This window comes from Rhynchophorus ferrugineus, unplaced genomic scaffold, assembly GCF_030347505.1.
Source record: "Rhynchophorus ferrugineus isolate W39M unplaced genomic scaffold, kcgeb_rfMv2 rfM5, whole genome shotgun sequence".
Classification (NCBI taxonomy): domain Eukaryota; kingdom Metazoa; phylum Arthropoda; class Insecta; order Coleoptera; family Curculionidae; genus Rhynchophorus; species Rhynchophorus ferrugineus.
The window spans coordinates 26,158,231-26,170,746 of record NW_027472584.1 but is presented as its reverse complement, the minus strand read 5'-3'; the positions used below and the strand labels follow the sequence as shown (position 1 = coordinate 26,170,746).

At 29.1% G+C, this 12,516-nt stretch overlaps 1 protein-coding gene across 4 annotated transcripts in view; it reads left to right on the top strand.

The window, feature by feature from the left end:
- LOC143197109 (lachesin) overlaps positions 1-12,516 on the top strand; it is a 157,103-nt gene that overhangs the window by 22,810 nt on the left and 121,777 nt on the right. For all 4 annotated transcript variants that reach the window (XR_013005929.1, XR_013005928.1, XM_076405280.1 and 1 more), the window contains exon 2: positions 9,533-9,639. The gene's annotated coding sequence lies outside the window, so the exon portion shown is untranslated. The remainder of the gene's footprint in view (positions 1-9,532; positions 9,640-12,516) is intronic.

Here is a 12,516-nt window from a genome sequence, read left to right as displayed (position 1 = left end):
ATACTGGCTTATATAATATCTAAAGTTTATCTTTCAAGATAGATTCTAAACACTAGTTTTATTCGTTTTTACAAAATACAAGTGTGATATCCTTGAAAAATTGAAATCTTATCAAACTTGTTTCTATTTATCCGAGGATTGATAACACTAATTTAATTTATACCATTAAATATTGTATTAAAAGTAAATCCGTATATTATTGATTGCTGAATTACTAGCTCATAAAATATTTAAAGTTTATCTTTCAATATAGACACTAAACAATAGTTCCATTCGGTTTGGACACAAATGTGATTTAGTTGGTTGTATTAGTACTGATGTATTCAGCAAAAATGAAGTAATATAATTTTACATTATATATGACGAGGAAATGTGATTTTTTATTAACCAACAAGTGGTAATAATTTAACTAGTGCTCGTATATATCTTTTAAATTTATTATGGTCTGCTGACCTATGGGTTTTAGTATCGTGGCTTATAATACATTTATAAATAATTACCGATTTATTGAGTTGTTTCTTTAAACAGTTTCAAAGCTTGAGGCAAATAATACATAGCTTTATATAATTAGAAGTAAATTGTGAAATTTTACTCAGTATCACTACCAAAATACTGGCTTATATAATATCTAAAGTTTATCTTTCAAGATAGATTCTAAACACTAGTTTTATTCGTTTTTACAAAATACAAGTGTGATATCCTTGAAAATTTGAAATCTTATCAAACTTGTTTCTATTTATCCGAGGATTGATAACACTAATTTAATTTATGCCATTAAATATTGTATTACATTGAATTAAAAGTAAATCCGTATATTATGCTCATTGTTAATTGCTGTATTACTAGCTCATATAATATTTAAAGTTTATCTTTCAATATAGACACTAAACAATAGTTTCATTCGGTTTGGACACAAATGTGATTTAGTTGGTTGTATTAGTACTGATGTATTCAGCAAAAATAAGTAATATAATTTTACATTATATATGACGAGAAAATGTGATTTTTTATTAACCAACAAGTGGTAATAATTTAACTAGTGCTCGTATATATCTTTTAAATTTATTATGGTCTGCTGACCTATGGGTTTTAGTATCGTGGCTTATAATACATTTATAAATAATTACCGATTTATTGAGTTGTTTTTTTAAACAATTTCAAAGCTTGAGGCAAATAATACATAGCTTCATATAATTAGAAATAAATTGTGAAATTTTACTCAGTATCACTACCAGAATACTGGCTTATATAATATCTAAAGTTTATCTTTCAAGATAGATTCTAAACACTAGTTTTATTCGTTTTTACAAAATACAAGTGTGATATCCTTGAAAATTTGAAATCTTATCAAACTTGTTTCTATTTATCCGAGGATTGATAACACTAATTTAATTTATGCCATTAAATATTGTATTACATTGAATTAAAAGTAAATCCGTATATTATGCTCATTGTTAATTGCTGTATTATTAGCTCATATAATATTTAAAGTTTATCTTTCAATATAGACACTAAACAATAGTTTCATTCGGTTTGGACACAAATGTGATTTAGTTGGTTGTATTAGTACTGATGTATTCAGCAAAAATGAAGTAATATAATTTTACATTATATATGACGAGAAAATGTGATTTTTTATTAACCAACAAGTGGTAATAATTTAACTAGTGCTCGTATATATCTTTTAAATTTATTATGGTCTGCTGACCTATGGGTTTTAGTATCGTGGCTTATAATACATTTATAAATAATTACCGATTTATTGAGTTGTTTTTTTAAACAATTTCAAAGCTTGAGGCAAATAATACATAGCTTCATATAATTAGAAATAAATTGTGAAATTTTACTCAGTATCACTACCAGAATACTGGCTTATATAATATCTAAAGTTTATCTTTCAAGATAGATTCTAAACACTAGTTTTATTCGTTTTTACAAAATACAAGTGTGATATCCTTGAAAAATTGAAATCTTATCAAACTTGTTTCTATTTATCCGAGGATTGATAACACTAATTTAATTTATACCATTAAATATTGTATTAAAAGTAAATCCGTATATTATTGATTGCTGAATTACTAGCTCATAAAATATTTAAAGTTTATCTTTCAATATAGACACTAAACAATAGTTCCATTCGGTTTGGACACAAATGTGATTTAGTTGGTTGTATTAGTACTGATGTATTCAGCAAAAATGAAGTAATATAATTTTACATTATATATGACGAGGAAATGTGATTTTTTATTAACCAACAAGTGGTAATAATTTAACTAGTGCTCGTATATATCTTTTAAATTTATTATGGTCTGCTGACCTATGGGTTTTAGTATCGTGGCTTATAATACATTTATAAATAATTACCGATTTATTGAGTTGTTTTTTTAAACAGTTTCAAAGCTTGAGGCAAATAATACATAGCTTCATATAATTATAAATAAATTGTGAAATTTATATATATATATATACTCAGTATCACTACTAAAATACTGGCTTATATAATATCTAAAGTTCTTTCTCTATCAAGGTATCTTTCAAGATAGATTCTAAACACTAGTTTTATTCGATTTTACAAGATACAAGTGTGATATGCTTTGTTGTATTAGTATTGATTTATTCAATAAAAAAAAGAAAAGTGCAAACTAGTGCTCGTATGCTTCTTTTACATTTGTTACATATTGGTGATTTATTGAGTTGTTTCTTTGTTGTTGTTGCCAATTTTAGAGGTTGACATATATATATATATATATATATATATATATATATATATATATATATATATATATATATATATATATATGTGTGTATAAAAGATTTATTTCATCATTTCAATTATTCGTAAATTTGAATAATCTGCTTTCTAATTGCACTGGTTTTATTGAACAATCTGAATATATATTGAAATAATGAAATACTTTTACATATAACTCATAGACAAGTATAAACTCAGTGTATACAGACACGACTAGTCTAAAATCTTATCAAATTAGCCAGTGCATTTTACACTATCGCATTTGAATGCACATGGTTTAAATCAGATCGAACAGGGTTGATTAGTGCGGATAAGGATTGCTGGTCGCCAACTATACGAACTTACTTTGACGCAATATCAAAAGTACCAAAATTTAAATTGAAATGACCAGAGTTAGAGGCACATTCACGAAATCAAATACCAACGTTATTATGCAGACATAATATTTAATATGAAGCCATAAATAAAGAAAACGGCTATCATTCTTTATAAAATTATGCGCGATAATTTTTTAAAATAATTTTAATTGTAAAATGTTAATGTTGCTATAGATTATACCAACTCTACTGTCCAATATTTTTATAAAGGAGGTAATAGTCAACTTGGTAACGTTATTATATTTTTTTATTGAATGTATGTCCCTGTGTTCTCTAGTTGAGATAATTTCTCCGTGTTATAGTCTGTTTTTATTACTGCTGTATTGATGCGACGCTATTAGTTACATGACAATTTAAAATTGTCACGACAAACTACTAGCTAGTCGTACTAGTACTAGTTGCTAGTACGTAGAAAAACGGCAAAAATTCGTGTTGCGTTTCGTTTTTGTCGTAGTTTCGGACGGTCAAGCTAATGGGTTATCGAATGAACGAGAAACAATCATGCCAAAAACAATCACCATGATAAAATTTTTAGTATTACCGGTTTTTGCGAAAGCATATTTAAAAATATCGTGCGAAAGTCAAAATACGGCAAGGTTTTTATTAAATCCGACCAAATTACAGCGGACAGCGGTTCGATTTTAATTTCCCTTGCAAATTTAACATTCGTGAACAGTGTTGCGTGGCAAATAATTAGATCCAAATCAAATTTCGGAATATTAGAGATTACTCCTATTAGGACGGGCCTCCAGTGATTGTTTTGTACGAATTATCATCACCTATAGACATCTGTTTCGTATCGCTTACGTCGTATTGTCCAAGATTATTACGTAACATAGCAATATGTTTGCATATTGCTCTAGTGCTTCTCCGAATTCGATTAAATTGTTTTCCATAAATTTACTGTCTGTCTCTCGTCCTATTTAATTATTGTAGCCACAATTTCAATAAAGCATCCGAATTTCCCTTGTTTATTATTAAATAAATACTATAACGAAATTTAATTCCTTATTATGCATTTCTTCACCATCATAACGGGTCTGCAAAAAATCAAAAGGCTGTCTAGACTGGAAAAATATTATATATATTATATTATATATTAATATACGTTCACTAGTACACACTAAAACCTTTTCTTTTTCGCAGTAAGGCTCCCCTTGGTATATTTTTGCTTCGGGAAAGAATCTGGAAGCTCTCTCTGAAGCGTCCAATAGTAGACGCCCCATTTTCCTTGGTATATTTTTTCGATCTCTTTAATATTCTGGTAAAGTCGTTCACCTTGCTCTCCACTCACTACTTTTGACTCTTTACGATTTGTTTACAGTTAGGCTTTTTATTATTGGCGAAAAATTTCTCTATGACTCCCTTAAAAGCAGTCCACCCATCTTTTAGAGGATCAGTCATGGTCGTGATGAATTATGGGTCAGTAATAAGCTGTTTAATATCTGGTGTGACGGACCTTTGCTTTTCAAAGCCTTTGAGACTTTGAAACTATGTATTTTACTATGATTTTACAAAATGCTTTGTTATAATTGCTGGCTTATATTTATATTATACTAGCGACCCGCCCCGGCTTTGCACGGGTGCAATGCTGATACTAAATTAAATACACTACAGAAAAAATATGAACGTTGTATATAAAAACATAGCGGTCCGCTCCGACTTTGCACGGGCATAAAATATATATGCCTATGTCACTCAATGAAAACATGATTAAAATCGATCCAGTATTTTTGGTTCATTCATTACTGCCCTTGGCCTGCACGCATTAAATTTGGAGTAAAACAATTCCTCTTCCCCTATACTTACTATGAAGATTTCCTGCTATCTTTGGAATATCTAAATTCATACAATTTTTATTACATTACACATTTTTAAACGCAAATTTTAAATTTGCAATATCTCCGAAAATATTTGTTTAATTTACATGCTGTAGGAACCATATTGATCTATATTAAATTGATCTATATTAATTGCACACTGTATTTAAGGTACTTAATTCGATAAGGATTAATGCCGTATTGCTTAAAATAGATTCGTAAATAAGCCATTTTCTCACGTAAAAAGTAAACAATAAAAATGGTTATGTGGGTTATCCCTAAAAGTTAAACATATACCATCGCGGACTTTTTTGTAGACCTTTTTATGGTGTACAATACTGTAGTACATTAATTTGATCTAACTCGTAGGGTTAGGCAGCGTTTTTGCTAATTGCTAAATAAGCCTAAAAAATAGGTTAATTTACGACATCACGTTAGAAACCTCTAAAATTAGCAATGTTGCCTTAGTATATTATGCATGTATTATACATATAAACCTTTCTCTTGAGTCACTCTATCTATTGAAAAAAACCGCATCAAAATCCGTTGCGTAGTTTTAAAGATTTAAGCGCACATAGAGATATAGGGACAGAAAAGGCGACTTTGTTTTATACTATGTAGTGATCTAAAATTTATATTTCAAGACAGATATTAATTTATAGATAATAATATTAATAGATATTATTAACAATGATTGCTGATTTATTGAGTTGTTTTTTTAAACCATTTTGAAAGTTCGGTTAATTCGTTTTGCAGGATATAAGTGTGATATATTTTGATGTTTGACTAGTTGCAAGTTTGTTATTAATCATTAATTCAATTTCACTAATTATTTCGTTTTAACGTGTTTTAAATTAAAACATAGGGTGATATAAAATAATCACTAAATCGAATATTTATCGGTTGAAATAAATTCCATTGGGGTCGTTAAGATTGTTGTAGGGGATAATGCGAAACAAAAGGAAAATTTGTCTCTTTTAATGGGTAAACTAAAAGGGTACAAGAGGAAAATCCGAAAAATAAAGCGATAACGAGTAAAGATTTAAATGTCGCGTGTTACGATGAACATCGGAAATGTTCTAACGAATTAAAGATATCCGAAAGCAACGAATTAACCTCAAGAAAATTCCGTTAAGCCTTTGCCACGTTTACGATCCTTATCCCTAATTATCACACTTAGCCGTTATTTTTTTCCGGTCTTTCTCGCGTTCGAACGCAAATCCGTATTGTTTTGGATCAGCAACGAAAAGAAGAAGAAGAATTTCATTTGAAATTACGCGGAGCGTTTGCCATTGCGTCTCTTACTTTATTTTTATTTAATTCGGTTTTTGTCAATTAGGTTCGCCTCTGTTTTAAATGTTAAAATGTCGAGACGTTTTATTAAAATTCTTTCCAACTTAGAAATGAAAGATGAGAACGTAGGCATACAGGAAATATTCATCCGTTTTAATATAATTTTCTTCTTTGCTTTGGCATAACTCCATTGGCCTCATGGGCCTTTAAAACAGGATTTTTCGTAAATAACACGGCTTAAGTTATTATTAGTACAAAAAAACTAATATATATATATATATATATATATATATATATATATATATATATATATATATATATATATATATATATATATATATATATATATATATATGTATATATATATATATATATATATTATAGCTTATTTGCGATAGTCTAATCCTGCTGAGGCATGGATGGATGTACTTTATGTTTATGATTGTTAATATAAATATCTTTATAGGCAACAGTGGAAAATTTCACAGGGAATAACCATCCCAGTGATGCCGGTAACCAGGCTGGGTAAGACCGGATGTCTTCAGGGACGGTCTCTAGATTGGTCTGAGGCCAGTCCGCAGGTTTTTGTCAAGGACCGTGGTTCGGAGCCCACGTTATATTGTAGTTCCAGTCCAGATAAACCCTGATATTTAAAAAGTATGCTTTGAAAAATGTTAAAAAACTGCTTATTGAATTTGTTAATCCTGTTAAAACTTGTTAACGGCTAGGCCGATTTGGCTAATTTTGGTGTTGAAATATTTGTAAAAGTTGAGGGAAGATTCATATGGTGAGAAAATAAATAAAATCCGAGAGGAAAATAGTAAAAGCAACAATTTTGTTTTCCCATATAAAGTGTCATTATCACTCTCGTCAATAGTAATATAATGTGTTCGTACCACGATTTATATTTCAACAAATGTAGGGATTTTTTGATAGATGCGTCGTTTTGATAACGTGAAAATGCAACGAAGTATAATGGCATATCCAACACACCGACACAACAGTGAAGCGGACTATAGTCTAAGAACTACAAACGTTTTTTCATCAGAACAATTATTGAGTTAAAATGTCCAAAATAGCATTGGATAGGATCCCATTTGAGCCATAATATCGTCATCAGACCTGACGAAAAATTGTTATTGTAGGAAATTTGGAAGATGTAGGTACAAATATTGTGAGTACATTGTAGAGGATTTTTATTCTAAATAATATCTCAACACTTCTCTACATTTTGATACCTTAACCCAAATAAAGAAAAATCCGTATACTGGCTTTAAAATTAACTCACTTTCTTGGTAATCAGATTTTTTAAATAATACTTTTATAATTGATTGTTTATAAAATATTTCGTGACTTTTTAGTCGGTTTCAGCTAAAATCATTAGAAATTACAAAACTCCAGCGCGGGAATTCGGATTAAGTTTTTGCTTGTTCCGTAAACCAAAAGTGAAACAAACGTTTTGAGATTTACAAAGACAGCGATTCGGAGGTCAGAAGCGGAAACTTTATAAACTGAAAATAAATATTTCAGAGGAAAACTGTACGTGCTGTAGAGTCATAAATCAATTTAAACAGGTAAAAAATTAAACAGGGACATTCACAAATTCGAAACTGAACTCTTCCGCTTCTTCTTCCGTTTTTTTTCTCTCGCTTTCTCGGTCATAGTAAACGTGTTGTGAATTATTCCGTTTCTTGATAGCGCGGATTCACACTTCGGTTTTGGATTATTCTACCATTAAATTTTCAAAAGTAAATTTTCCTTGCCACAAGCTCGAAGCACTTTCTTATTTTATGGATGCATTTTTCTACTCAAATGAAAACAAAGTTTCCACTTTCGGTTATTCCAATGAATATATTTGTCATTCTTCATATTTTCGTCGATTATTCTTTCCATTACATTTTATTTTTATATGTTTGAAAATTAATACAGCTCTAACAATTAAGTTACAGTTCTAGTATTATCATAAGAAAGGTAATTCATTTCACTCTGCTGACACTTAAATCATTTAAAATTTGAAACATTCATTGATACATCGCTACCCGATGGGCAAGTAATCTAAATAAAATACGGGTTGTAGTTCTGCCATAGTATTTGACATTAGCAAGCTGCAGAAATTGGCAGAGGCACTTTAAATAATTCAGAACGAACATAGTCGACCTCTAGATTCATACAACGTTAATAAGATATATTCGACTTGAGTTAATTGCCTTAATTTTATACTGTAGCAATATTGTTATATATATGTTATGAGCTTAGGGTCAAAACATATTGTGTAATAACTTCGATTTCTCATTTTTTTGACAAACAATTGACAGTAGGAGCTAATGTCTGGAGAATATGATAAATGGATGTAGTTTTAGTATTTAGTCCCTATAAAATTACTTGTAAATATTGAGCTGTTTTTTCGAGTTTATAATTAGAATATGAAAATGATCATCATACTTTATACAATTATACACAACTATTATTGAAATAATTTCAATTGCATAATGTTAATGTTGCTATACTTAGTAGAATATAGAGAATCACATGATACATATGTTTGCGTATCTAGTAGCTACAAAATAACCTTTAAACAACAAGATTTTTGTTAGTATATATTTAGAAAAAGAAAACGATCATTATACTTTTGAGGATTATGCATAATTATTATTAAAATAATTTCATTTGCATAATGTTAATGTTGCTATACTGAGTAAGATTTGAGTAAGCACTATCTAGTAGCACACAATGACCTGTAGTGAACAAGATTTTTTGAGATTATATATTTGAGTAAGAATATGAGTATCATACCTTACAGAGTTATGCACGATTTTTTTTGCGAAATGTTTATATTGCTCTACGTATAAAGTAAACCAACTACTACTGATACATTAACTTAGTGGGATATAGCATAGGATACAGTATATAGTTTTTAGTATGTAGTATTTAAAAAAAATACCTAGAATTGTGTTAAAATATGAGAGTTTATATTTAAAATAAGAAAATGACTATCACACATTGCATAATTATGCACGATTATGATTTAAAATAATTCTAATTACAAATTGTTTATTTTGTTATGCATATAAAATAATCTAACTATAACTGACGGTATATACGTTTAAGTTTGGTTTTGTTATCTAGTAATTGCAAAATTATCTGTAAATAACGAGATGTTTTTTTTCGTCAACTAATAACCATCTATAGAAAAACGATGAAATTATTGAATTATAGTTATGAATGAGTAAAATATTGTTAGTGTAATTTTAATGTACATGCGTAATATAATAGTTTTGATGTTATTTCAGCTGTGGTGGAAGAACCGGAGTTCACGGATGTAATTGAGAATATAACCGTCGCAGCGGGACGAAATGTCAAATTTGCTTGTTCAGTCAAGAATCTCGGCACCTATAAGGTAAGTAAATAATTTCTCGCCAGACAAATATTTCATTTTCATCGCTTTACCTGCGTTGTAATAAAATCCTTCCCATCGAATCCTTTCCTTCGTGGCTTCCCGCCTGAATATTCAATGACATTTTATGTGTTTTACCTGATTGCCGTAACCTTTCCTCCCTTTATGATTACAATGATAATGAATTCGTTAAGTTAATTTCGATCCATTAATGTAATATCAGAAACAACAAGCGGTTTTTGGTTTTATTGTCAATTTCAGATTAATTAAGTGCTAATGACCAATTAATTTAATTGTAGATCAATTAACGAATTAACTTACTATATATTTAATTTATTTTAATTTGTATTATCAAGATAAGACGCTTTTTTAATTAATTAATAGTTTCATTATAAAATAAAATGCAAGGCTTTCATGATAAAGATATATATATATATATATATATATATATATATATATATATATATATATAAATTATTCATAAATTAATTAATTCTCTTAGTAATAGCTATATATATATATTTTAATTTTAGTTTATTCGTTAACTAATATTTTAATTTAAAATACGATTGTTTCATGATAAGTTCTTGAATAATGAAACGATTGATATTAAGTGTGAATCATATATATATAGGAAGAACAGATGTCGTTTTCTTTATCTTGTATTGGATGAATTATTTTATGTTTCCTCGTATGATAGATAAAACGCGCCATTACAAATAAAATGCTATTTTTTACCGAACGTAATAGCATGTAATAAAGTACAAATTCAAGTGATTTCAGTTCTGTCCTTTGTGCAATCGATGACACGCTGAAAGCAAGAAAAGAGATAAAATAAGGTGAAATAGCTACAAAATTTCTGTTGAAAAGGGGCAATTGGAAGTCCGTGTCCGTCGACAGGCATCAAATAACAATAAACATTTAGGGCAGCCCTGGACTGACCGTTTTGAGCGTGAAAATCAGAACGGATCGTTTACTTAAACCCTTAAGGACCGCAAAATATCTCTATAAGGCCTACCCTAACCCTGATCTTTTAATTAACTCTGTTTAAATCCTTTTACCTAACTTGACTTAACCTATACGTTCGATTTTTTTCATTATTACTTTTTTATTGTTTACATACCGTTCGTATAATTAGTAAACTTTTTTTCCTTTAATTTCATTAGTGTATGAGGTGCAGTATTTATACTGAGCTGAGATTAGAATAAATAATTATATAAATTTAAAACACTAAACAGTGATATATGTGTCATTCTTTTGTGTCACTTTCTGGAAGAATTACAATTTTATCATTGTAAAACTGAAGTAAATGGTCTTCTCAAGTCCATTTCTGAACCTAGTTTTACATCTTTAAGGGTTTGGTAGGAAAAACCTGTAGCTCTTTGGCACTTTTAACAATACTTCTTACAATTGACTCGACGAAAGTACAGTTATAGTTTATGCGTTCAATTTTCGATAAACTGACTGTATGACAGATTGTATAACCAAATTGTAGATACAAAACCTTTATTTTGCTCAATACATATCAATAAAAAAATCACATAAAGTATATCCCCCAATAGATCCTAATAATATTCAACGACTTTCATCCTCATTTCCCTTTTAATGTTGTTATGACACGTTGTTATATGTATGTCCTGTAACAAATGATAACATACAATTTTGATTTAGCTCATTTTTCCAACTCTCGATATTTTGGGTAGGATCTTCTTAATAGGTCCGGATATTATTACCAGGTTGTATTTAATTGAAAATATATTCATCGAAATAATTGATAGCCTGAGGGAGTACGTCTGGAGAGTATGGTGGAAGTATGTACTTTTATGTACTTTGACTGCTAATGAATTTCAACACTTTGTTTCAGTCAGAAACATATTAAAAATATGAAAATATTGTAACGTTATAATTAATGACGATATACTTTATTCCATATTATGAAAATAAAAAATAAATATTCAAACGGTTGGAAGTTGTTTAATTTCTTGAAATAGTTTTGAGGGATATTTGTGGAGAATCATCAATCATTTTCTTTCCAATTTAGGGAACTTGACTTGGATTATTGAGGAATTAGATAAATTGGAATTTGCAACAAAAATTATGAAAAGTATCCTACTTAATAATTACTATGATATAAGAAACCATATTAAAAAAGTACCGAATGACCAGTTTTATGTATATGTCGTAAAACATAAAAAAATAGATAGCAAATCATAAATTCGCGTTGAAATATTAAGCTGTTGAATCGAAACGAGAACCGAATATTTATTTAAGTCTAAATACTGCATGTTATATTAAAAATAAAGGGGATGATTCCTACATTCCTGCGTTCGGATATACCGAAAACCGAAACCTCGTTAAGGCCTTTTAGGGATACTACATTAAAATCTTGAAAACACAATAACATACAGAGCTTTCCATGCAAATTTAATGAGTTAAACTCATTTTAGGAGGGAGCCCTTTTCACCTTTATTTATTTTGCTTTCCACTTTTAATGAATTTTTTACCTCTTAAACTTTTACCACATCGTCGCAAAGATCAAAGAAAATTCGCCTGCGGCCTCAAAACGAATGAATTTTAACTAAGACCCATTCATTTGAGGCGCTAGAATGTAAGGGAAAAAACCCCAGACTAAGAAATCATATCTTGATAGCATCTGGTTAAACAAGTTAACAGCAAAGTAATTAAAAAATCAGAGATCTCCCGGCCTGTAAATTGGGGAAAGGAACTTAGTTTTTTACTTCTGATTCGGTAGGATTCGTTTTCCTTTCCACAAATAGGTTAAAACCCTTCTGCGAAATATAATTTTAAATTTTTTAAGATATTTGGACTACAACAAACAATATGTAATAAAAATAAGAATTATGATATTAAAAAATAGAA